This window comes from Leiobunum rupestre, chromosome 11 (assembly GCF_980474605.1).
Source record: "Leiobunum rupestre chromosome 11, qqLeiRupe1.1.hap1, whole genome shotgun sequence".
Classification (NCBI taxonomy): domain Eukaryota; kingdom Metazoa; phylum Arthropoda; class Arachnida; order Opiliones; family Sclerosomatidae; genus Leiobunum; species Leiobunum rupestre.
In genome coordinates this window covers 32,748,751-32,776,215 of record NC_143394.1, presented here as the reverse complement: position 1 = coordinate 32,776,215, position 27,465 = coordinate 32,748,751, and the positions used below count along the sequence as shown (strand labels likewise).

The following is a 27,465-nucleotide window of genomic DNA, read 5'->3' as shown; positions in this document are numbered from 1 at the left end:
AGGTACGGAGAAGGGGGCTCAGCTTTGGACAGTGACAAATGACGATGGCGAGCTCCCCCTGCCGCCGACTCACGACCGAAATTGCGCGGACACTTTTAATCATAGTTCCTAAATAGGTTTTCCTAGGAAGGCCTTTTTGGTCGGGATCCGCGCCGTTGTTTCGTGGTACAGGGCCAGGCAGGATGGCCGGCCCACCGTGAGAAGTGAATTTTATCCTACATATGTTCACGTCACGCCGCTTAATTTATGAGCTTTCACGTTATCCCTCGTCTCGAAATAAAAACATGGAAATCGAATTTTTTGGACGTTTACCCGGATTAAACTCGGGCGCGCGAACAAGCGTAGATGAGACATTTGATCACCCGCCGTAGAGTGATCACGACAGCTTATGCCCGCCAAATCTCTACTTTAAAATAGAGGAACGCAATTAGGCCTTTTCAGATTTTAGAGAGCCACGTAGCGGGCGACGTTAAAAGTTCATCAACTGCCGGATTTTCCGCTGTAATTATAAAATACAAAGCGTCTGCTTAGCGGACTACAATAAAGTGTTGCCAGATTGTGGGAAATTTCCCATATTGTGGGAATTTTTGGGGTCCATTATGGCTCTGTGGGGAAAAGGTAATATTTTTTTCTTCAAAAACGTTGATTTTATGGGAGTTTTCATGGCTGTGGTTTTTTAAATTTGACTATCCATAGAAAGCTCAAAATTATCTAGAGCAGTGTATTTTCGTGAATCTTAGGATTTTATAAATAATATAAAGGAGGTGACTCCTAATACTACAATCAATCAATGTATAGGCCTAACAACCAAAAGGTTTAAAAATTGTAATTTCAATAAAATTTAATTTTAAAAAGTTCATTATCAATTTTTTTTAATTATCGCGTGGTTTCCTTTTTTTTTCATTCGCGGCGAGGCTAAATAGGGGTGTCGGAATTTGGGGAAATTTACCATCCAGTAATGGGAATCTTCAGTGTAGTCGGTGTATAAAAATTATTTTTTTTTAATTTGGTTTATATTATTTCTTACGGTAATGAAAGTGGTACTTTTTGATTCAGGATTTTTTTGGGAATTGTTACAGCAAACGTACAACTCCCATTAATACATAAATAGGAATTAATAAAACTGCCACTTTCTAGGTTTCGCGTTGGAACAGTCGATTATAACCCCGCCAAAGTAATTTTTTGCTTATCATTTCGAAATCTGCCACAGAACGTGACAAATTGAAATTAAAAAAAAAACAGTAAATCACGCGACCGCCATTTGCAAAATTGCGATAATAAATAAAACGACAATCAACCTTGGGCGATAACAAATCGACGAACATTAAATTTCGGAAAAAGTTGCTACACGATTCCATATATCCATTTTCGGCAAAGTATCGTTTTCTACTTAATGTATTAGTCGTAAGGGGGGGGGGGGGCTTTGTTCTTGCAGGGACTGCAGATTAAAAACCATTCTTCAAAGCGTAATTTGATTTTGGGGGCATGGCTGGCACTTCGAATGAGATCGAGAGAGAGCGTGAGCTGACAATGGCTCATACAGCGGCAGATGTTGGAAGATCGATCCGAGATAAATGAACAAAAGAAAATAGCGAGGGCGCCACCTACTTTAACCCTTGAATTTTTAACACACAAATCTGGAACCGTTCCGAAAATTAATGAATACGTAAACCTCCCATTTTCTCCGGAGGTGGACACCGAAAACGCTCCCACCCGTGTCTCCCCCTTTACGATTGCGATAAGCGCGAAGGTTCACAGATCCGGACACGACACTGCCGCGGTAATATCTTTCGAAAGCGAGTAATTCGCAACCGCTTAAGACGTTAAGCCTCGATCGTACGTTACCATCCATTTTATAACAGCGCTAAAGATAACCGGTAATTGACCCTTAACGACGACCATCGTATCTGACACACTTTTTTATTTTTGGTTCTTCCAAAATCACCCGCGCATTTTCTTCCCCGAAGTTTCTGATTAAAAGCGACCTCCCCGACGTCGATAAATAGCCGGACTTCAATTAACTCCGGCTATAAGGTTATTCGAGAAAAAGAGAAGATTATAATTCTGGGTCCGCGAAATTGTTCTTATTAGATTTCGGAGCTGGGAGCTATCACGATTCCAGACGAAGAAAAAGTTTAATTTTCGGGTTCTCCAACGACACGATCACACAAGCACCCCCCAGTTAGCCCTCGGCCCCCTCCCCACCCGGTGGTTCCTTATTAAAGTTGGCGGTAAATCACGCCTTGAAAGAAAAAAAAATGGTTTGCCCATAAATCGGCTGTCTTCGTCTCTTTTGGCGACTGACCATCTGCGCGGATTCCAATATGTTCCAGGCTCGGTTTCAGGAGTCGAGGCGAGCGCAACCATTAAAACAGGAAAGGAAGTTCTTGGGCGCTCCTTTGTTATATAATCATCGAGATTATCACGGTATTTTTATACCCCCGTTTCAAGATTTCCCCCTTCTGGCAGACTTGGACCGCGGACCTGGTTCATTACCGGCGGACTGCAAGCGGATGCGTCTCTCTCACACGTACGCCATGATATCCCGATTGCGGGAAAGTTTCTAAGAATTTATTGTTTCTTGAGAATGGTCGTCATTTTATTGGGTAAAGAATGTATTTATATCTTCTTATGGATTATTAATAAATTGTGACAGTCCGCGGACATCGTCAATCGCGTGGGAAGATATCAGTTTTTATTGGAGCCGATGATATGGTTAATTTGATTTATCAGAAAAAGTATTTTGCAATTTGAGTTTCTAGGAAACTATTTTATATTTTCCTTTTATCAGTTTGTGGGTTTGATATGTGGAAAAATATTTTCAAAATGTTTTTACTCTGATACCATCATCGCGGCTCTTATAGAGAAAGTTCGTCCGCTATTTACTCCCAATTAATCATAGATGGCGATACTAACTTGTAAGTTACTCACTTACTCAGAAGCGGACGAACATTCGTACAGTGCCACCGCTTTATTTCCCACGCTGGATGAGAGGATGGTTTTGAAATGTCTACGTAATTATAATTATTTACTAATTATTAATAATTAATTAGTAATTAATTATTAATAATTTAAATATAAATAACTAAAAGTAAACAGAGTGCATTTGTAAAAACATTTGGCACTTTTAAAAACAATTTTCAAAATGCATATTGTATTTTTCATTTTGAGTTATGGAGAAAGTATTTTGCATTTTACATTTGGCATTTTAAGTTATGGAGAAAGTATTTTGCATTTTGAAAAAAAAGGGCATTTTGAACAACACTGCGGATTAGTATATAATAGTAGATTGAAAAATTAGAGAAATATACGGTTTGTTGTCTGTAATGCTATTATCATATTTGTGCCACTAAATTTATTCATAACAAGGGGTAATTGGCGCTAGTTACGTTAAAAAAAGTCGTAATGCGTGTTAAAAAACACGGGAGTTATGATAAAGGGATATTATAAAGTAAAAATCGTGGTTACTACGTACAGCTTTAAGTCTAAAATTATATTTAATAATTACTTACGGTATGTATGGAGTGACGTAGAATTGACGTCACAACCATAAAATTATCAGGGCCTTTAGCGAGACTTAAAATTACATTATGGCGACAAGGCAAACAGCAAAGATTTAGTCTTCATTCTAAGTAAAATTAAACACGCGAGTCAACACACTTACGCGAAAAACACTTATAAACTTACGTTACAACGCGAATAACCAAATTAAATTATATCAAAGTAATTTTTGTTAAATATTCCGAACCAAATAAAAGTTTAAACTATAAATAAAAAACACTGTAAAAGCAAACGCCTTTAAACACCTTTCCTTGTCAACAGAAAACACATCTGCGAATCGGAAGAAAAAAGCTATCGTCTCAAAAGATATGTCGTCGGGAGGCTAGGCACATTGTTGGGACATAATTTAACTTTTATGAAAGTTGGCGAGAGAGAATTCTGATGGCAGAGAGATATCAAACTCCGTGTCCCCCCCCTCCCAAATTTCTTAGGGGTATTTCTTTAGCGAGAGTAGTTCCGTATACATAACAGGGCCCGGTATAAATATCACTATTTTTTCATCTAAACGTACACCTCCCTATTATTTCTGCATCCACCTTCCCGGACACAGTCAGCCACTTGTGGTGGGTGGATAGGAGATAAAGCGGCTTTGACTTCACCCCCCCCCCTCCGTTTCAAGATATATATCGTAATCACATAACGTAAAAAATAGCGAAAAGGGGGGAAGACAATCAGGATATTTCTTCGAAGACGGCGGCGGCATATAGCCTTTTTGATATCCTCCGAGCGTCGCGCTGCGATTCGAAAACGTGACAGACCCGAGGGCCCGTCGTGATTCCGAGCCAATGAGACTGGGGCCCTCGCACCCCCGATTTTTAACAGATTCTAACGCCCGATAATATCCGGAGATTCCAATTTTAATTCAACAATAACGTCGTCCGTACGGTGAAAACTAATATTTTTTTTCGTATTTTCTTCCTAAAGAGAAAAGCTGGATATATATGGGGAGCTCAAAGGTTCCGGGAGATTTTGAATACAATTGGGTGGGGTACCCCGCAAAAATACGGCTTTTGTTATAATCACGCTCCCGAAAAATTGATTCGGGATTTAATTGAAATTATAGCGGCCTGGTTTTAACGTACTTTTAATTATAACTCGTCAACTTTTTTGACGTATTGGGTGTCGCGGCCCTAAAATAATAAAAACACGAACAAATTATCCAGCTGCCGAGAAATTTTTTAAAGGGAGTATAAGAACTAAAACTAAGAATCGTTTGTTAAAACGGACCACGACTTGTTTTTAAAGTAACTAGCGCCAAATCACCCCTACCGTCTGTTAAATATGGTGAACAAATTGTGAAATTGGTTGGTTCACGATATGATGAGTCCGTGTTTTGTGGTAAATATGGCGGGTATAGCTTAAAGGCGGTTGGTGATTGGGAAAGATGGATAACATTAGCTTATAAATGTTAAAACTTTGAGCCATTTTTAATTATTAATTATTATTGTTTTTAATAATACTTCATGGCTTTAAAAAAAAACTTTATTTAAAAAAAAATTAAGGCCATGAAGTAGCAGCTTTTTGAAAAAATAATAATATAATATAATAATTATAATAAATATGACGTTATGTGAAATTTGCAAATAAGCACGATCTAAATCGATGCCAGACTTGGTTCATGTTAATGATTACAAAATTTTCTTGGGAATTTCTAAAGAATTGTACTCGGAATCCTATAGAAAATTTATTCAAATGTCTACGGAATCTATAGAAATTTTGATCAAGTTTTTATAGCTCATAGAAATAAATGAGAGATTTCGACGGTTTCTCTGTCGAAATATTTATAGAGTACTCTATAGGATAAAGAGAACCGTAGACTTTCTATAGACTTCTAAGTGGTTATAGAAAATCAACTTTTTGTAAGATTAACTATCTAAAAAGCCACTTATTTTTAAAATCACTAATTGAATAGGTAGATTTTACGTGACTTAGACTTCTCATCAATTTCTCGAAGTTATGTCCACCATCTTGACCCCATTTCTGGTGAAATCTCCAAATAGGAAACGATTAATTACCGCTAATAATTCGCGAGTGCTAACTGGCGGTTACGGGAAAAACAAATATTTCTAATAGGGTCGTAGATTAGAATAAGCTTCCAATAGTAATAACCGGTTTCCAATGGAATGTATTCTTCTATTATGAAATACAATCACGAACGGTTATGGCCGTAGCATTCGCATTAAATGGGCGTAAATTAAACCACCAAAAGAGAAGGGGTCATACGCGCCCTGTAAATCAAAAAAAATAATATCGGGGGTCAGTCGGGGTTAGCTGACAGCCCAAAAATAATAATTGACAGGAATTTCCCAAACGTGTCACCGCGATTTTCAGGACGCCAAATGGCCCGCGGCATATTATCCCAGAAGGAGAGCCTCACCCAAATCTGGCCAAATCACTCGGCGATAGTACGCTATTATTATTCGGTATAAATCCAGCCGCGGGACGCTTTCAATCCGTATATGAAAAGTGACCGATCGTCGGTTGGAAACCCACCCGCGGAGAGATACTGAATCGACCATAAACTATATTCTCGATTAGGACACGTCACAAATTCGCGTTAACGTAACCTTTGGCGGGATTTATTCACTTTCGCCATGGCGTCTTAATAACGGAGTAAACGCTTAATCACGCCGAGTTTGACAGGCAAATGAAACGGGAATACAATAGCTCAATTAAACTTCGAACAATACGCTTAAAAAGCGCGCAAAAATAACAGATATATGGGAGTCAATTTCGTAGACATATCCATATACACGCCCCGAAATAAATGTATCTATATCTTTCGGTTTTTAATTCGGAAATTTCGGGCCCGTTTCGCCGGCTCTATCAACAATTTGTCCACACCCTTCGGAGCGGGCGCGCGTATTTAACCCTTGGCGAACCCCGAAAAACATGGGACCGTGCTGGTAACGCGTATGGCATAACTCACGATTAAGAGTCGAAACAGGACCTATAAAAGACATTGTTATATCTCCGTAAAAACACCCACACCCATAATTTCTCGGAGACGGAGGCTGCGATCGAACCTCACTAACCTCATTACGTAAGAATAATATTTAAGGCTCGTAAAGAAAAAAAAGGTTATTTCGTTAAGTATGGGAAGAAAACGAAAAAGACAACTAAATTGGTCCGCGAGCTAGCTAGGAAGTATAATCACGACATTGACATTCCAGCTATAGCGAATAAAAAAGCGATTAAGGATAATTTGAAATAGGGGAAATTTCTTTTTTTTTGCGCCATCGCGAAGGGATTGGCCGGATTTTCTCAACAGGGACCTTGAAAAAGAAAATTCAGATCTGAGCCGTCGAATGGAGGTGTTGAAAATAATAGTACTTAATGGTGGGCTATATTTGTCAACTTTCAAAAAGAAATGTGTCTCATTAGTTAGAGCTTAATGGCTAAATATGTTAACCGGCTTGTATTCTTGTCAGCAAAGGAGAAACATAATTTCAGGTTTCATACAAAATATGGAAGACCGCTTTCCCAGTAGTTTCTTCATTGATTTTGACTGAAATTTTCAGGTGCAGAGGCCTCAGGTGTTTTTTCTGGAGCAAGAAAAGCGATCAATTGGGTATATAATTGTCCACTTCAATACTTCTTAGCACATATGTTCTCAATCCTTATAATATTCCCTAATTTTCACTAAAAACTTTGTATATTCGCTGATTTTCACTAAAAACTTTGTATATTCGCTGATTTTCACTAAAAACTTTGTATATTCCCGGATTTTCACTAAAAACTTTGTATATTCCTTGATTTTCACTAAAAACTTTGTATATTCCCGGATTTTCACTAAAACCTTTGTATATTCTCTGATTTTCACTAAAAACTTTGCATATTCCCGGATTTTCACTAAAACCTTTGTATATTCTCTGATTTTCACTAAAAACTTTGTTTGATTTTGGACAGCCTAATTATAATTACAGAATTTCCAAGTTTTGTATTACAAAAAGACGCCACTGAAAGTTGTTTCTAATATATACACATACTTGTAAATGTAACCCATATAAATAAAATCAAAACAACATTTTAATATCTAAGAATTATATAACGAAAAATAGCACTGCCCCTGGAAGTTGTTTCCGATATCTACACATACGCGTCTACCCAAAAGCGAACGCGACTGAATGTAAAGAAAACTGTTAAATATTTAAAATCGCGTAACTATACAGGTGCACCTTATTGGCAACACACGTACGCTCCGTATACAATTATTAAAACGATATTGACGAAACTGGCGCGTACGGGGAAAGAAAAACTTCATCACGACTCCGTCCAATTTTTCCCGATGTTATCGCGTTTGTAATTTTATTTTTGGTCAAGGGGGCAACTTCAAATACTCGCTTTTGCGCTGCAGCCCGGCATAAAGAAAGTAAAGCTTTACACCATCCGATATACACATACATTGGCCTCCTCTTTTTCATAAAGAGAGTGAGTGAGAGAGAGAGAGAGAGAGAGAGAGAGAGAGAGAGAGAGAGAGAGAGAGAGAGAGAGAGAGAGAGATAGGATATTATAAACACAAAAGCAGACCCGCCAAGAGATTAGAAAACTGTATAATACGCACACACGCCAGCGCGTATAAAACATTCCAGCGACCGCCTCCTCCCCTCCGTAAACTGAAGGATCCCCGTACAATTACCCCCTGACACGATATACCCCGAAAGGAGAACTTTTTCCTTTCGAGAAAGACCTTCTCAAAAGGAGACACGAAGAGCTAAAAAGTTAGCTTACGAGCGTCAAAGTTCTTAAAAAAATAACAGTTGGAGATGTGATTTTACACAATGCGGCGAAAACAGTATGGGAAAAACTCGGGGAGAGCCGGACTAGTCTGAAAGAAGGGGTTCGTGACACTGCCAATCTACGGACATATTTCATCGGTCTCTTCACTCTTCCGCGCGCGGACCACTTTAATACCCACATATCCCGGACGGCGGAGAAAAGAGACGCTAGAAAACCTATCATTAGGAGCGCCGCGTTTGGCATTTAGCGGGAAACAAGGGCCGCCATACAACCACGACTTTTACCCAGGATCGCCGCTTATCGCTATCTTCTCATCTCGCCAAAAAAAAGAACATCTTTTCGAAGTTTCGTTACGGCGTCGCGAACAAAAGGTAGGCATATATATCTTTCTGGCGTAGTACAAGAGCTAGGATTCTTCCAACGGTAGAGAGGCGGGGGGGGGGGGGGGGTGACGTAGACGCCTTTGGACGTGTCCGTCCTACGAAGGAGGTATGGTCACGGAGGTCAACTCGCCTTGTATATATTCTTTTTTCGAAAAGAAACCTCCATAGATCACGCGGTTCAATCTAAGTGATTACCGCGGAACGTTGCGGGGTGGGACTGCCGCAAAAACTAGACGAGAAAAATCGTAAGTTAAAATTAAGGGGGACAGCGCGACTGACTCTCCGAGGGACATCGCAAACATTATACGCCGCGCCAACCACGATGTTATCGGAAACAAAACGCGTCCTTCAAACGCCTAGATCGCATCCGATATCGGAGGCGATATTTAAATCTATACTTCTATATTGTCATACTGAGGATAGCTATCCGCTCTTTTTACCCTACGGCGGATCCGTTTGCGATCATGTCGCGTCCTTTAGGGATGGTCCTCGTAGAAAAACATTTTCACCTCACGCGGTCTTTCCAATAAATATAAAAAGGTAAGGAGACCTTGAGAAGAAAGAGATGAGAGAGAGAGAGAGAGAGAGAGTGGAAAAGGGTAGGGTACTTAATGATAGAGCGCGCGCGGATTCTGTCTCGTAAGTTTGTCATCATGCGTTCCAGGCGACAAGGCGAGCGAGTCCTGCCCCCCATTACCCGAAAGTCATTACTTTCGCGCCCTCTCCCCGCTCTCGACCCCGCGTCGGCCCGAAATCTATTTCTTACACTCCGCTCGTTCAAAGCCCTTCTGGAGAACCCCGCGTAGGACGTCGACTGAAAAGGAAGAGAAAAGATGAGGTATAGGGGCTTCCATCTTCTTTTAATTCCTTTATGGATGTCCATCGTGGTCCCGCCGGATGGCCCCGAGGACGATAGGTACGCGCGTGTTTTTTCGTGGACGTCGTGTTCTACGAGAGAAAAGTAGACTCGATGGGAAGGGGAAGTAATGGGGGTGCCAGGAATGAAATGTGGGAGTTGATTCCGTCCGTCGCGACAGAAGAGAGAGAGAGAGGGATGAATGGATTGATGGCGAGGAGGAAGAGGAGGTTGGATGGCTTTTTAATGGAGTTCGTTGTCACCCGATGAACAGCAATCACGGGCCGGCAGCGGGTGGTCGGGACAAGTCACGAAGGCAACGCGATGCGAGGCCGGCCTCCTTCGTTCCAGCGCGGGATGCCCGCCGTCGTCCCAAATCGCTAAAGCTGACACAAAGAAGCGAACGGATGACGAGGCGAGAAGCCGATCGAGAGGCGAGAAGCCGATCGAGAGACGGTGTACGCCGCTCGAGAAAAAGAATGGAAAAAAAACCTCTTTCTTCTTTAGCAAAACTTATTAAAGGGTCGGTTCGTGTTGCAATCAGCGGGGGTCCTACCAATTAAAACGAATCGAGAAACGGGAAGGGCCCGAAACCTCCCTCGAAGACGTACCATCCACTCGCGGGTAAACAGCGGCGACCACGGATGCAATACGCTTCCAAACCGGAATCCAGTCCAACCGCGAACCCATTCGCTCCGAGAAGTCGTGAGTCAACTGATACTTCACCGTAAGAGAACCGAGACGTTGGCATGACGTGCCCCGAATAGAATTAAAAGGACGCCATCTATCGAACGAGAATAGAAACCGGTCTTTGCTTAAGAAAAGAGATATCTTGTTAATTTCAGAAATAGAGTGAACGTTCGGCAGATGGTGGCGACATCTATCAACCACTCTCCGCGATTGCTGATGTGTTGCTTTGTAATTGGCTCATTGTTGTTTCCTGTATTGGTGTACTTCGTGTGAAGGCCCTGTTGTCAGTACCGAACAATACGTTTTTATACTGGGAAAACACAATTTATCGAACTAACCAGAGCCGTAGAGAAGGGGGCAAGAGGGGTAAAAAGCCCGGGGCTCACAGGTATGCTTTTAGGGCCCATCACCTTGCCCATAACCAGTGGCAGTACCCTTCCCTTGCCAAAATCGTCGGCTAACACGAGTGTAGCGTTTTTAACGTAACTAGTACCAGTTGCCCAATACCTTCTGAAAAAATCTGTTGGCAGATATGTGAAATTAAGCGATCCAGAGTAAATATAGAACTTCTACCATAGTAATAGTCTAGAGTGATGGCAGATATGTGAAATTAAGTGATCCAGAGTAAATATAGAACATCTACCATAGTAATAGTCTAGAGTGACGGCAGATATGTGAAATTAAGTGATCCAGAGTAAATATAGAACTTCTACCATAGTAATAGTCTAGAGTGATGGCAGATATGTGAAATTAAGTGATCCAGAGTAAATATAGAACATCTACCATAGTAATAGTCAAAAGTGATGGCAGATATGTGAAATTAAGTGATCCAGAGTAAATATAGAACTTCTACCACAGTAATAGTCTAGAGTGATGGCAGATACGTTAAATTAAGGGATCCAGAGTAAATATAGAACTTCTACCACAGTAATAGTCTAGAGTGATGGCAGATACGTTAAATTAAGGGATCCAGAGTAAATATAGAACTTCTACCCCAGTAATAGTGACTAATATTACTTCAACCGCTCTCCTGCGAAATGTTGAGAAAGTGGGTTTCGGTAGTCGTTTAAATCAATTAACATCTCAATACTAGGGATATAAATGACTAAACAATATAACCGGTCTACAGGAGCATAAACAACCATTCGGATCTTTTTGATTAGGGTTGTTTTGACTACATCACACCTAAGAAATTTAGTGTCTCGGCTATAAAATCACACCTTGGAAATTGAACGCGTCTACCGACTAAGAATGCACGATCAGAAAGAACGGCATAATAAGACAATCCATGGCCAATGAGGATGTAAATTAGTCTCCCTATATACCAGTATTTTCGAAGAACTACCCTCGCAAAGCGTCACAAATCTTATTACGGTACTCCCCCTTTAAGAAAAAACTTTCCACAGCGTCAAATATTATTCACGGGCTAGGTATAATGGTTTGGGAACCAGTAAAAGGGGCATGGATGGAATTAGGATGCGGAGAGGGAGAACGAGGGAGGGATAAAAGAAGATTCTTTTGTTTCGGCAAACCACCCCAGGTGCGTCCGCGTTTAACCACTTTTTGGGCGCATCTCGGCGAGGTCAAAGGATGACCTCCGTGTCACGCCGAAAGGGGAAATTTATAAATGATAGAGTTCGGGAGGGGGGGGGGGGGGCGATAATGAGTGAAGCGTCTTCCCCCCTTCCCCGTCACACGCTGCATGTATACCGTCCATGGAAGGTCCCAGAGGGTTCTGCCATGACCAGCCTACGTCGTGCCAGGGGTACGGCTGCCAGTTCCGGTTTTTCCAATACTCTCCCTCTCACTCTCAACAGCGTACCGTCCCGGGGATAATTAAGAGACACATTTACGCGGATAGAGGGTATAATAACAATTCGCTAATTTAATCCCGCGACAGAATCCGGCATCGGAGAACATATCACTAATTAGCTACCTGAAACAAAGCCGTATATATGTTTATGGTACTACCGTTTCGCGAAATGCAAATGTCTGGCGTCTCACGGGGTTTTAAAAACAGGGTAGGGCAGTCGCAGCGTCTGGAATACGAGGATGGATTTCCCCAAAATTAGTTTGTTTACCACCATATTTTCTACGCCTTATGCTCTGCTCTAAATGTAGAGGGAGGGTCGATAAACCCAACGCGAAACGATGCTTATTTTGACTCAATACGAAACATTTCAGTTTCTGTATTTTGAGCTATACTTTCCATTTTAATTCAACACCAAACGTTCTATAAATTCCACGCGAAACTTTCTATATGAATTCAACGCGAAACGTTCTATATAAATTCAACGTGAAATGTTCCATATTAATTTTTCTTATTCAGCACGAAACGTTAAATATTAATTTTTCTTATTCAGCACGAAACGTTCCATATTAATTTTTCTTATTAAGTACGAAACGTTCCATATTAATTTTCCTTATTGAGTACGAAACGTTCCATATTAATTTTTCTTATTAAGTACGAAACGTTCCATATTAATTTTCCTTATTGAGTACGAAACGTTCCATATTAATTTTTCTTATTCAGCACGAAACGTTCCATATTAATTTTTCTTATTAAGTACGAAACGTTCCATATTAATTTTTCTTATTAAGTACGAAACGTTCCATATTAATTTTTCTTATTAAGTACGAAACGTTCCATATTAATTTTCCTTATTGAGTACGAAACGTTCCATATTAATTTTCCTTATTGAGTACGAAACGTTCCATATTAATTTTTCTTATTAAGTACGAAACGTTCCATATTAATTTTCGTTATTCAGCACGAAACGTTCCATATTAATTTTTCTTATTCAGCACAAAACATTCCATATTAATTTTTCTTTTACATGAAACTTTCCATATCAAATCAACACAAAACGTTCCATACTTTCGATTCAACACGAAACGTTCCTTATTTTGATTCAATACGAAACGTTCCTTATTTTGAGTCAACACGTAACGTTCCGTATTTTGATTCAACACGAAGCATTGCATAGGGTGACTCAATATGAAACGTTCCGTATTTAGATTCAACCCCACACATTCCATAATTTGACCTAATACGAAACGTTCTACATTTTGACCGAATACGAAGCATTGTATAGTTTGACCTAATTCGATACGTTCCATATTTTGATTCAACAGCACACATTCCATAATTTGACCTAATACGAAACGTTCTACATTTTGACCGAATACGAAGCATTGTATAGTTTGACCTAATTCGATACGTTCCATATTTTGATTCAACAGCACACATTCCATAATTTGACCTAATACGAAACGTTCTACATTTTATTTCAACACGAAACATTTCATAGTTTCACTTAATACGACTTAGTACGACAATTGAAGCATTTGAATGACACAGCATAGCAATTATAGCGGAGATAACCGGCATGGACGGTCGGCGGAACCGAAGTAGTTGAGCGCGGTAATGCGATGGTTAATGCCCTAGTCGACACGAGAACTTGGAATCTCGAATATATGAAAAAGGGATTGGTGGGTGGGAAAAGGTTTAATATATTGAGCCAAGTACAAAAAATTCGTTTTTTCTTTCCCTTATCTTCCATAGAAAACGGTAAGATCAAAAACGATTTATCTCCAGTCTAGTTTTAACGCCCTCGCGCGAGGAGGGGGGGGGATTCAAGTGGGGTAAAAACTTTAAAAAACCATAGAGCGGCTTCAAGGGGAGGGGGTGGGGGTTCGATAGAGGGGGTCGCGAGAACGATACTACACAAAGTTATACAAGACGCGAAAAAGGCTGAAATCCGCGCGTAGACTCGATAAGCATCGTTTAGCACGCGTTTGGTCTGAGCGGCGCGGCGTACGGCAGGGTGTATATAGATAGTAGGAGTCGCCGATTTGGACGAACTTGAAGGCACACGTGAAACCAGGGGAGGGAAGGGGGCAAATCGAAGGGCCACATTTTGGGATTCTTATCACGCGCTCCGACAAGTTTTCGGCTGTCTTTCTCTCCTTGAATGAAAAAGAGGCAACATCCATTCTTTAAAATCAATCGCGTTGTCCATAGTACACACAGGCGGCCGTGGCTAATACGTTACTTTGAACGCCGCAAATCTACTTTATCCCAGTCGAAAGATATGCCAAGATAACCGATTGGATCGCGTTTCCTTGATGGATAACTGATATCGCTCGTTATATAATTGGGAAATTTAACAGATTTGGAAAATCTCGGTGGGATTTTAATCTTACTTTCGTGTTAAACAATTGCTTTGATTTAATCGACAATTTATGTTTTTTTTTGGGATTAAGATAAAATGTTTGTTATTAAAGGGATTATAAATGGTTACATATTTATGATGGATTATTTATTTAAACGAGTGAAGCTTGCGGTAAATGGCGGTAATTACATCGTGGCGTTTCCTTGAGGACAATTTTTGATGTAGAATATATTATCACTTAACTATAATAACTATTATAATTAATAAAAAATTATAATTATAGTAATAATAAGATTTATTTGTGACTGCAAATTCGAATATTTGTATTCAGTTTGCGCCGTTTTACAAAGAGGTTCCGTGTTAAAAATTAAAAAATAAATAAATTAAAAGTACAGTATTATTTGATTTTACATATGCTAATTTGTCTTTTTTAAGGTGTTTATGTTTGTAATATTTTTGCGTTTATCGTAATCGAGTCCCAGATTGTTAACCAATATATTTTACATTTCTTAACAGCTTTTGTCAATATCATTAATATATTAAAATATATAATAACCATGTAATAGATAATTAATGTATTAAAATATATAATAACCATGTAATAGATAATTAATATATTAAAATATATAATAACCATGTAATAGATAATTAATATATTAAAATATATAATAACCATGTAATAGATAATTAATATATTAAAATATATAATAACCATGTAATAGATAATTAATATATTAAAATATATAATAACCATGTAATAGTAAATTAATATATTAAAATATATAATAACCATGTAATAGATAATTAATATATTAAAATATATAATAACCATGTAATAGATAATTAATATATTAAAATATATAATAACCATGTAATAGATTATTAATATTTTAATATATATAATAACCATGGAATATATTATTAATATATTAATATATATAATAACCATGTAATAGATAATTAATATTTTAAAATATATAATAACCATGTAATAGATAATTAATATATAAAAATATCTAATAACCATGTAATAGATAATTAATATATTAAAACATAATAATAATAATATAATAGATAATTAATATATTAAAACATATAATAATAATATAATAGATAATTAATATATTAAAACATATAATAATATAATAGATAATTAATATATTAAAATATCTAATAACCATGTAATAGATAATTAATATATTAAAACATAATAATAATAATATAATAGATAATTAATATATTAATACATATAATATATAATGATTAAAATATTTATACATAATTAATATATTATATCTACATAATAATAATGTAATATATATAATTAATATATTATATCTACATAATAATAATGTAATATATATAATTAATATATTATATCTACATAATAATAATGTAATATATATAATTAATATATTATATCTACATAATAATAATGTAATATATATAATTAATATATTATATCTACATAATAATAATGTAATATATATAATTAATATATTATATCTATATAATAATGAAATGAAATGTTTTATTTAGTGTGCAATTCAACAGTACCGAGGTACCTTCAGGGAAATGCCAATTTCGTAAACAAGAAAGGTTACAATAATGGAATCAACAAATGGTTACAGTAATAAAAATTCAAAGTTATATATACACATGAGGCAAGAATCATTTTAGTTGGAGTATATCATTGTATTTACATGAGAAAATGTCTATTTGCTCACTAAAGCTATTACATGTCTTCTGAAACCTTAGTAATGGAGTTAATGGTTGACAGTTTTTAAAAGTAATGTTTTGTCTGGTATTGATGGTCGGTACATGAAAATTTAGTGATGGAGTTAATTCGAATAGGTTCTGTTTAAATAGAACCTTTTTTAATCTATATAATAATAATAATGTAATATATATAATTAATATATTATATCTATATAATAATAATAATGTAATATATATAATTAATATATTATATCTATATAATAATAATGTAATATATATAATTAATATATTATATCTATATAATAATAATGTAATATATATAATTAATATATTATATCTATATAATAATAATGTAATATATATAATTAATATATTATATCTATATAATAATAATGTAATATATATAATTAATATATTATATCTATATAATAATAATGTAATATATATAATTAATATATTATATCTATATAATAATAATGTAATATATAATTAATATATTATATCTATATAATTAATATATTATATCTATATAATAATAATGTAATATATATAATTAATATATTATATCTATATAATAATAATGTAATATATATAATTAATATATTATATCTATATAATAATAATGTAATATATATAATTAATATATTATATCTATATAATAATAATGTAATATTTAAATTTAAAAAAATTAAATAAGAGCAATATAACGTTATCTAAAGATCAAAAAATGTTGAATGTCGTTGAAAATGGGTTGAAAAAACTCATCGTACACCTGATTATGTCGAACCCAAAAGAGGCAAAAAAAAACCGTGGAAAAGTGTCATCGTTTAGAGGATAGTGGTGGAATGATGTTGCGGGGTGCGCCAACGGGAGCGTAAGCCCTGGGAACCTCGATTACGAGCGGCTCTGGCTATTTGGAAAGAGTCTCTATCTCCTTGGCGACTATAGAAGGAATGACTTATATTTAAATTCCGTTTTGTATTCGGCGGGGTAATATATTTCTCGGCTTTCTCCTCGCGTGACCCCTGAATCCATCATCGGCCAAGGCCCGCCCACTTTCCCCGACGCCGCCGCGGGTTGTTCCGGGACGAGTTCCAACCGAGCGCCCGCCGACACCGACGTACGAAGCGGAGAGCCAGAGACAAAACTGCCACACTCACCCCCCCTGCACTCCCCCTCTCACGGCATCATCCCAAACCGAGATTAAATAAAAAAATAAATAATAAATAACGATATATCAAGTACTAGGACATGGCTAAAAGAAACCTCTTCTATTACTTGATCACGATTTTCCCGATCCAAATTATTGATTTCAAATTACTAGAAAATATTAAATTAAATTACTTCGACGTTACGAATAAAAGTAGATGTAGGTTAATTGTTTGTTTTCATTCGTCGCGAGTCCCACTATACCGCCTAATATTTATTTTATTTATAAGGAGGAAACTTAATATGAAATTGAAATGATACATAGTGGAACGTACGAATGGCCTAAGCTCATTTTAATTAAATGGTAGTACAAGGTTTAACTATAAACTATGAATACTTTATACGGATTTATAGAATGATAGCATATACGCCTATTAACGAGTTCCAACTAAGTTTTAAATTGTGCAACAGTGGTTTTATACTTTAATATAACATACTTTACGCGTTAGTCTTTAGATATAGCAAAATAAATATGGTTTTGTGTACCGAGGAACTCGCGATGCCGTAAAGAAATTCAATACGATCAGACTAAACTAACTTCGGAGGCAAAACATTTATGTATACAGAGAAACTCGCGAAACAAGAAAAAAATTCAACACGATCAGACTAAACTAACTTCGGAGGCAAAATATTTTTGTATACAGAAGAACTCGCGATACAAGAAAGCAATTCAATACGAGAGGACTAAACTAACTTCGGAGGCAAAATATTTTTGTATACAGAGAAACTCGCGATACAAGAAAGAAATTCAATACGAGTGGACTAAACTAACTTCGGAGGCAAAATATTTTTGTATACAGAGAAACTCGCGATACAAGAAAGAAATTCAATACGAGTGGACGAAACTAACTTTAGAGGCGAGTAAATAACTGTATACGGCTGGCGATAAATGAGAATAGAAGAATGATAATTTTAATAAGGGAGTTTTCATAAAACCGGGGGTGGATGACGGGACGAAAAAAAGAAGGTAGGCAGACGTTTGAAGGGAATGGGGGCGTTCCTGGCGGGTTGACAAGAGCAAGACAGATGAAGGCCTGACCCTCCAGGTACGAGCCAATCACGTGCCACTCACTAGATTTCTAGTACTTCTCCCAAGATCCTACTACGACCCCCCCCCCACCTTACCTTATCTCCATCAATTTCGGAAACCCCCCTCTAAAGGACGGCATCTTACTAAGAAAGAATTAAAAAAAAGATACGAAAATGTGGAAGATGTTTTCTTCTAACTCTCCCCGCGAAGTTTCCCTTCTCTTTCGTATTCCGTGTCACTATAGGCGTTGCCTTAGACACATTAGAGTTACTTTGGCATTGTTTTAATTACCTTTCAAGGCTGGCCTAGTCTGGTTCGGCCGCGCGCGATTCGTGACAGCCGCCAGCTAAGAATCTCCCGCAGATTGTTAATTATACGCGACATTCGGTCCCAAATCCGAAGGAAAAACATCAAAGATTGAACATCAGATATTACACGCTCTATACACTCGATACTATATTAATTGAGAATTTGCTGGATGAACAGGTTGGGCACGCTCAAAATAGACGACCCGGCTTTCAGGCACTATTTATACAGGGTGCCCTTGAATCGGTTCTTCTTCACTCGAAAACTCGTTCCAGGGTGGTGTGATTGTACTGGGAAATATTCGATTAAAAATTTCGTATAATTATCAGATTCGAAAATTATGCAAAATTATTAAGCACTCGAAAATTCTAAAAAAATATCCTAATCGAAAATTAAGCACTCGAAAATTCTAAAAAAATATCCTAATCGAAAATTAAGCACTCTAAAATTCTAAAAAAATATCCTAATCGAAAATTAAGCACTCGAAAATTCTCAAAAATGATCCTTTTCGAAAATTAAGAACTCGAATATTCTTAAAAAATTAGCCTATTTGAAAATTAGGCACTCGAAAATTCTGAAAAAAATTCCAATTCGAAAATTAAGCACTCTAAAATTCTAAAAAAATATCCTATTCGAAAATTAAGCACTCTAAAATTATAAAAAAATATCCTATTCGAAAATTAAGCACTCTAAAATTCTAAAAAAATATCCTATTCGAAAATTAAGCACTCTAAAATTCTTAAAAGTATCCTATTCGAAAATTATTAAAAGGTATCCTATTTGAAAATTTTGCACTCGAAAATTCTTAAAAATTATTCTAAATATTCGAAAACTTTGTGAAATAATTAAGCACACGAATTTTTTTTTTAAATTGTCAGACTTCAAAATTCTGTATGTACTTTTCAGGCTGTAAAAATTTGTAAATATTAAACTGAAAAATTAAAAAAATCCGATTTCAAATTAAAAAGAAATTATCTTATTAATTTTGTTAATTAAAAGACTAGAAAATGTAAGAAACTGGAAAAATTTCAAAAAATGATCAGACTCGAAGATTCGTTCCCGTTCAAAAAGCCGTGTGTTTCCAATCACGCTGGGCACCCATAACACTTAAAATAGCGCAACAATCGTTCCATAAACCCGAAGACAAAGAAGCCGTAAATTTGCAAAAACCCGAAGGCGTGTCTGCGGAATGAGCATTCGTCAACAGAAATACTCCGAACGAGGGAAATTCGTGAAACGGAAGTTCGGCAAAACAGCCTCTTTACTGACAGCCCATTTTCCTTCTCAATTTTTTCGCCTTAAAAAAGCGTGATTAAAATTGGAAGCTCCCGCGTATAATACGACGGCGAGCGGAAGTGACGCGCTGTCATCAAGATGACCCCTCGAAACGGGGCAAAAAAGCGATCTTCCTGGACACAAGCGCCTATTTATTTAACAGGGACATGACAACGGAGGAACGGAACAGTAATGATGAATTGGCTCATTGCTTACGCAATAATCAACATTCATGAATTTCTGCACATAGTCCGGGGCTCGCGCTTGTTAGAGCCGCCATTTTACGTCTTGTTTGCGAAGCGTCACGCGCCGCTGAATCCATATATACCCACTCGACCAGAGTATTATATACGACGCCCGTTTTCCCAATTTCAAACGCGTTCTGGCTTCGTGATCCTGACAGACACTAGATTTTTCTAGGACGTAACACTGCGAAATTTGACGATAAATATAAATATTCCTGGGATCGTTTTAACTTTGGATTTTTCAGTTTAATGCGTATTCTCGAAGTCACTGTTACCTTCGACCACTACCAAAGATGGGGGTTTTTCGGCCTCCGCCCGAAATATATTCCGCTAAATAAAGTTATCTATGTGAAATATGATTAGATTAGAGTTCGGTTAAATTTGTGGTCCGCCACTAATACAAAAGGGCTTGTAAAAAAAATTGTATTTTCTTACAAATATTTTCCCACTTTAAAATTCAACTTAAAGTAAATATACCTCAACCACCGTCACCCGTAATAACATCCGCTTGTACATTAAAAAGATCACGGCCACCTGGTTTTAAAAGATTTTACAAACTAAGGACTAACGATTGGGCCCAAATCGGCTAATTTGTTTACGTAAATTAACACGAGGATTTTTCCGCGCGAGCTTGAGTACAAAGTAAATTGCGAGATATTATTTTATTATCCTAAGAGGACTTAGGATATCTATTGGTCAGATAATGATGTTTTTTAATGTTAAATGCTGGCCGCTTTAGTTGTCTCAGGTAACATTGATTTCGAGTATAGTATAGTTGGAATACTCCTGTCTACATATTAAATTAATAAAAGGTGTAGAATATCTACTAATGCAATGACTGCAACTTCCTTATATATGTTTATAACCCCCGTGTTGCAACAGGTCTGAGGTCCTTTTGGGGAATTTAGACCGCGTAGGGTGGTTAGCTCTGCCACAGCTAGATAACCATTAGCGTCTCTACACTAATGTTTAATGTAAACTCAAACCTTTGAGCCGCATAAGAATCACAGACACAAAGGGCATGAGAGGAAGTTTCCTCCTCTGCAAGGCATGCCCTGCACAAAGGACTCTCACTGATACCAATCAGATGCAGATGTCTATTAAGCTGGCAGTGACTTAAAAGTAGGCCCGTAACCACCCTTATACTACTCTTAAGCCACGGTCACACTTGAGCTTAAAACCCAGTTTAGGTCGGTTTGAATGCCAGTTGTGAACATGGCTTTAGAGAGCGAAAGCAACTCAGTTGCTCTATTCATAGAAGGCCCAGGAATACTCTCCTTGGCCTGCCTCTGACCCTCCGTCTCAAGCCAAAGCCTGACCTGCATCTCAGTCATAGCGCCATGCACATGGCTGCGAACCAGGCCATTGGGTATTGGAATAGCAGGTTCAACACCTAAGAACCTAGCCTCCGCACCCTCCTTGGCCAGAGTGTCGGCCATCTCATTGCCATGATGCCCCTTATGACCAGGCACCCAATATAGTTGAACCCTATGGGTGCCCAGTTCCGAAAGGAGATCCAAACAGCTAAGAACGAGCTTAGAAGTAATACTAAACTGACTAACACTAACTATTGCTTTAAAATCTCCGCAAGTTTTTACGGGAAGAGTAAACCGAAGAATTCGTAAAATAACCCTCTAACAGACAGCGAGATAACTTGCAAGTGCACCCATAAACTAACAATGTAAGCTTAAAGTGATTCAAATAGGCACGGTTCACCCGGGAGCAATTTTTTAATTTAATTGGCGAATTCCATTAAGCTCTCAGAGGTTCTATTTCCTTTTTTTCAATTCTAATATAACGGCACCGATCTGCACCGAGCACTCTGAGAGCTGCCAAAAGTATTCACAGAAGCAGAGCAAAAAATTGATAAGTTGAGAGAAATTGGAAAATTTCTAAGACTGTCCCGAGTGGTTAGTCACTTCAAATAATAGGTAATCAGAAGAATCACTTAAAAATATAACCAGAAATCATCGAAATATTGTGAGAAATCACTAAAAATCACAGAAAAATTGTGAGAACTGAATGGAAGCCTCAGGAACACCATTCGAAAATTAGTAATCAGTTGTAGAAACGTTTTATAATAATAATAATAATAATCAATAATAATCACGCTATAAACAGCAGACATATCATCTGTAACACTGAACAAGTGACAATTATACGCAGCGCAAAAAATTCCCCGAAATCATTTTACTAAATTAGGAATCCGCCAGGTTGATTTGGAATCAATAAAGCTCTTAACCGCGCTTAATGGTTAAAAACGAAAGATTGAACCGTGGCAAAGTGCCATACGCATTATATAGCGAGAGAGACCCGCTAGAATGATGTTAAAATACCAATGGCACGAGTTTTCTTTCCGTGGATATAGCATTTTTGAAAAGTTCCCAGAGAGCAGCCCCCAACAACACCCTCTTGTCGAGTTTTTGGGCTGTCTCGGCTGCAGTGCCGGAGTACTTTGAAAAATAATGAATTCTATACTTCATTAAACCTGATGACCCGGAAATATCGCCAACGCCAGCGCCACTCAGCGAGCACCCGTCGAATCTTCAGCCTCTCTATCCTCTCCCCAAACATTTGCTCCCGCTTTGAACTCCGCAAAAAGAACAGGGCGCTTCAAAGACACCCTTCCAACTCGCGCGCACACCGCAACCGGGGCGCCAACCTCCTTTTTCTAGAGCGGACCGATGCCAGAGAGAGAAGCCAACTTATAGGATTTATAGACTCTCTTTTTAAAAGCGTCGTAGCGTAGGAATACTTGGCATTTTTCAGGATCTCCAACCTTTCACACTTCAAGTGACACAGAACGCCGACATATAGACTCGATTTATAAGGAATTTCGCTCAACTATGTATCGTTAAAAATTAAAAATACCCGATTTTTGTCCTTCGATGTAACACGATGATGACCAATAATAATTATTTAATTATACTAGCGATGATATTTTTTTGTTTGTCCTGACGGGATAACTATATACTTAAGGCTGGATTTCTCCAAAAAATTTGATTTTTAGTATATGTTTTGGTGTAATTCTGTAATTCATTTTTGAAAAACTTCACGCATTTATGTGTAGATATAATAACCCATTTTTGTGTAGATATAATAACACATTTTTGTGTAGATATAATGACCCATTTTTGTGTAGATATAATAACCCATTTTTGTGTAGATATAATAAAACATTTTTGTGTAGATATAATAACCCATTTTTGTGTAGATATAATAACACATTTATGTGTAGATATAATGACCCATTTTTGTGTAGATATAATAACCCATTTTTGTGTAGATATAATAACAAATTTTTGTGTAGATATAATAAAAAATTTTTGTGTAGATATAATAACCCATTTTTGTGTAGATATAATAACACATTTATGTGTAGATATAATGACCCATTTTTGTGTAGATATAATAACCCATTTTTGTGTAGATATAATAACAAATTTTTGTGTAGATATAATAACAAATTTTTGTGTAGATATAGCAACATATTTGCGAGGTGGCAGAGTAGTTAGCAATTTCGCCTCGCAAGCAAGAGGAGCTGGGTTTGATCCCAGCTTGTGGCAATGGGCTAAAGGCGGTTTCCCCAAGTTCTTGTTAATGTTCCTCTTTCCATAAAAGCTTGTTAACGGTAATAGCGAATATAACCCAACCACCTGAATTAATGGCTTTAAAAGTCGATCGATGATTTGAGCCAAAGGTGCCATGCTGATTATTATTTAAGTGTAGAATTTTTGTATTGAAATTCCATGACATTTCCAGGTTTTCTCTGACCAAATTGCCAAATTTTCCCTGACCTTTTTTGTAGAATAAATGAATAGTTTAAGGTAAAATCTTGAAAAATATTTATTATGTATTTTTAATCATTTTCAAATTCCCTGACCTTATGGAAACATTTTCAAATTCTCTGACCTTATGGAAACATTTTCAAATTCCCCGACCTTATGGAAACATTTTCAAATTCCCTGACTTTTCCAGGTCGTGTACGAACCTCGTAAGATTAAAGTGTAGTATCTATTCGGATCCCCCAAAATATTTGGTATTATTTTATAAAATATTTCAACACGATATCAACTCCGGGTGGCTTCGTTGGAAACATGACATTCAAAATGAACGTACCGGAAAAAAAAATCCACTTATTCTCCTCATCCTCTTCCATCAGGAGCGACCTCTGGCGTGTTAAAAAGAAATAAGTAAAAAACGCGGGACGAGTAATTACCGTTCCGAGGTAAATTCGCCTTTGTACGGAACTAATAGCTTACAAAAACGATCTCTCGGGGTCGTCGAGAGAAACGTCACCAAAAAAAGGTCCCCCGCAAACCTGTTCCCCTAAAAAAACATACCGGAGAAGGATATAACGGTCGGCGTCACACCAACCTGATAATTGACGGATAACGTAGGGCGAACGCGCTTGGAAACGTTAGCGACGCTGTCAAGTTGCGTTGGGGCGAGTTTCCATCCCATTTACCATTTTGTAATTCACGCCGTTTTCCAATTACAAGCGCTGCCTTTTCCAAACGATAAGTTTTTAACGTGAGCCGTCGCTTTGTTTAACTCGGCGCGGATCATCCCGAGTCACTATCACCAGTCCGGCTCTTCTACCAGCGATAGGAGTTTAAATGCTAGCGGGGGTCATCTCGCGAAACGCGGCAATTGGATACGCCGTGGAAGTCGTGTCCCGTGTCCAATCGCGGGACAATGCCGCAATCGCTCCTTCCATCGCTACGAGGCCAAAACATTCCAAGATGGCCGCGTTATAATTCATAAAAAAACGGCTGGATTTTCTAGTTTATGGCCGCGATAAACACTGGAAGTCGTATTTTAGGGAAACATAATTTGTCTTGCAAAATAAATTTACGTCCTCGCGTTATCGTTTTTACTTCGACGCTAGTTCGCTTTACGTAAAAGACACGAAATAATACGTGTCATTTAATTCATATTAAAACACTGGAACCTTTGAATTCCAATTTTCAATGAACCAGATTGAAATTAAGATTAATATTTTCACCAACCAGCCAACTTTGATCATGCTCATACTTTAGGTTTACAATTTTAAAGATTTATATCAAAATTAATTAAAAACTAAGGTACCTTTAATAAAAACACATTTTTTTTCGAAATAAATTAAGAGAAGACAAAAAATGTGTAAGATTTGGCAAGGTGCTAGCGTGGTCACGAGGTTGAGACGATAGAAGGGGTTGTGTTTTTGTAAATTGGCGTCACTCTTCGTGGCCTCCCGGTGGGATCCATCGCGAAATATACATATATTTCATTCGTTTTGCAGGTTCGTGCGTGTGTCTTCGCGAGTCCTACGGCCCCTGATAATCCCTTTGTTTAGACTTCACGCTTATAAAGAAAAATTAGTCGCGCCATGCTCAAAATTCTCAGACGGTTCGACGTGACTTGACCCTAACTTACGAAACAACCAAGAAGCCAACGGAGAATCAACAGGAAACATACGGCGTCTGCTGACGTTATTTGTTTCGTCTGTGTTTTTGGGAATGCATAGGGTTAATTTTGGATGTTCTTTACTACTACTCCCTAGATATTATTGGGAGTAGTAGGCGACAAGACCGCAAAATTTGTCTGGACCATACTACATTGATATGTAAGCGAATATCGTAACAATGAATGTCGTTTAGAATGTTCACCATTTCACTAGGTTCCATATCACAATTTCCACCGTGATTAGCTAGAATGGATAAGGATAATTAATATATTCTATCAAAATCAGCTTAAAATTGGAATGTAGTATTGTCCAGACAAATTTGTTGTCGTCGTGTGTCTTACTACACACAATTATAGTATGGGGCAGAAGTAAAGAACTCCCTCAATTTTTTAATATAATTCACGCACTGGTAAAAGGCTAAAAATCTATATCTACGAAAGGTTTGGTTAAATTTTGACACGTGATTTACTATAGGTCCTCGTAATACACAGGGAAGCAAATGTAAATTTTTTACAAAATTTACTTTCGGAATCGTCACTATCTCTGTCGAGCTTACGTCACACTTCTAATATTTATAGTTTTTAAATAAATATACTGATTATTACAATTTTCGAGCTCAACAAATCGAGATAAAGTTTCCTTAAGTTGTCCTTTTTCAAGAACATTTTTTTTTAAAAAGCGAAAATTCTGGTTTAAGTTGATTAACTTGATTTGCCCGTAAGCCTTAGTATAATTAAGGTGAAATCGGTACAATTATACAATGAGATACATTTGCGGTAAATCAGGGTACACGACCAAAAGGTTTTGTGTTTAGACAATACTCATAGCCATATACTTAAGGCGCGCTTTAGTACTGTTCAAACACGTTTTTATTGTCGTCGTGTACCCTGGTTTAGAATTTTGTTTTTAAATATGTTAATATTATATCGGAACAGTACTCGTTTTCTAGAAAGTACGCTTATCCGATTTTAAAAAGCTTTTTTTTATACTTCTAGATCGCCTCGTTCAATCTCTCCAATTCATATTTTAAAGATCGTACAAAATAGTACGGATGGCGTTGCCCATCGTATTTGACGATTTTCAATTTACATTGATGAGCTAGCTGATTCTGAGAAGTACTCCGCTTTGAACAGCGCTATCGACTGTAAAAAATAATCCGGTAACTTTCCGTTGGTTAGAGAGGAAACCAATTTGTTTAAGTCCAACAAGAGACTGAAATAATCCGCGGCTTCCTCTATACCGGCAAAGAGAAAAAAAAACCACTGGTGTTTTTAGCAGTCATTATTGTTTATTGATGTGTGGGTGTACCCACGAAGAAAAGAGACTGTCAAAAAAATCAACGCTGCCAAAAAAAGAATATATCTGAAACGGGGAGGGTGGGGATTGTATCCGTTTCACAGAAACGTTAATACAATATTCGCTATTGTGGCGGTTGTGGCGGGGGGGGGTTAGTGGCCCTCTGGCGTCAAAGAGCGGCATTATGATCGGCTAATTTATGCTAGCTGTAAATGCGAGAGACGTCAGGATAGAAATAACCCCCCAACTGCTCTCTCTCCTCCATTTCGTAACGTATAATTACCGTTGGCACGTGTCCTTTTAGAAGAGTGCAGCGCCGCGCGGCGGAGGAGGGGGGAACGAATTTACAGGCAGAAGAGATCCTCTTTAATAGGAACCCCCCCCCCGACCCCCTGTTTTAGTGGTTTGGCCCCCGAGAGATTGAAGTGTTACCCAAATTAGTGTGAGGTTTACATGAAAGGGATGCGACGACCCGAAAGGAACAAGACGAGATGATTGTAAATGGATGTTGATATACGCGAGCTGCCCTAT

At 37.5% G+C, this 27,465-nt stretch overlaps 1 protein-coding gene across 1 annotated transcript in view; it reads right to left on the bottom strand.

Annotated features, from left to right (window-relative positions):
• LOC149922295 (uncharacterized) overlaps nt 1-27,465 on the bottom strand; it is a 175,087-nt gene that overhangs the window by 16,612 nt on the left and 131,010 nt on the right. The gene's annotated exons all lie outside the window — the stretch shown is intronic.